Consider the following 1,272-nt stretch of genomic DNA (forward strand, 5'->3'; position numbering starts at 1 on the left):
TTTTTCTTAGTTCATATCTTAGATGTTATTACTGTTTTTCTTATACATTTTATTGTTGGATGTAACTGGGACCCTGTGTACATAATTTCGCTCCACCACATGTACCACATGAGGTGCGAATGACAATAAAGAAACTTCTAAAGACGAGTTTCTTGAAAGAATATGGAAATCGTTAATATAAATCTACTTAAGTTGTTGTCTGATTTGATTTAGATGTTTCAGTTTTTATGTTTTTAACTTAACTAGATTGTTATTATATGTGTACATTATATTTTAATTAAAATTTTGTAAAAATATTTTGATTTACATTAGAATTAAGTAAAAAGGGGCAGTTTTCATAAGACTAGTTCTTCTTCTGCCACCTTTCATTTTATTTTATTTACATTTTTTTATTGTATTGTGTGTGTGTGTGTGTGTGTGTGTGTGTGTGTGTATATTGTGTTTTGTTTTTTTTAATTGTCATGTTTTTAAATGAAATGAATAACATTTATAAAAAATAAAATAGCAGCACGGTGGCACAACTGGTAGAGCTGCTGCCTCTCAGCGAGCAGGTCCCTGGTTCAAATCCCGGTCCGGGGGCCTTTCTGGGTGGAGTTTGCATGTTCTCTCCGTGCATGTGTGGGTTTTCTCCAGGTACTCCGGTTTCCTCCCACAGACCAAAAACATGCATGTTAGGCTGACTGGTAACTCTAAATTGACTCTAGGTGAGAGAGAGAGTGAATGGTTGTTTGTCTCATTTGTCTCTATGTGGCCCTGTGATGGACTGGAGACCCGTCCAGGGTGTACCCCGCCCCTCGCACAGTGATTGCTGGACATGGGCACCGGCGACCCCCGTGACACAAAATGGAAGAAGCGGGTAAAGAAAATGGATGGAAAAATAAAATAAAATCTAACATTCTACAACTTAAACCCTAAACTTGCAGTTTGATGTGATAAGTGAACATTGTGCATGGTTTGTGTTTTGGATATACAATCTCACAAATACTCTTCTTGACTAAGCGTTTTCTAGAAATGAAGCTTTTATCTTAAGATAATTCAATAGAACAAAGTCTGAAATAACTAATGATTTTCCAAACTGTTTTGTTTCCAAGGTAAACTCTGAAACAAACAAAAACACTTTGTTCTTCTTCATGCTTGTTAACACAAGAACCCTGGTTATAAAGACGAAGTTTCTTTTAGTAATAGCTGAGTGTGAACTGATCGTGCTGATGGAGAGAAGACAGAGCAGGAGGTAGAGAAATCTGGGTCAAAGTTCATGCTGATGGAGAGAAG

The 1,272-nt window shown here is 36.6% G+C and overlaps 1 protein-coding gene across 1 annotated transcript in view; it reads right to left on the bottom strand.

The window, feature by feature from the left end:
• The window catches only part of pnpla7b (patatin-like phospholipase domain containing 7b), a gene marked incomplete in the record, with an annotated part of 164,612 nt that overhangs the window by 162,834 nt on the left and 506 nt on the right, over positions 1–1,272 (bottom strand).

The sequence above is a fragment of the Nematolebias whitei genome, chromosome 8 (assembly GCF_014905685.2).
Source record: "Nematolebias whitei isolate Nwh7 chromosome 8, NemWhi1, whole genome shotgun sequence".
In the NCBI taxonomy this organism is placed as follows: Eukaryota; Metazoa; Chordata; class Actinopteri; order Cyprinodontiformes; family Rivulidae; genus Nematolebias; species Nematolebias whitei.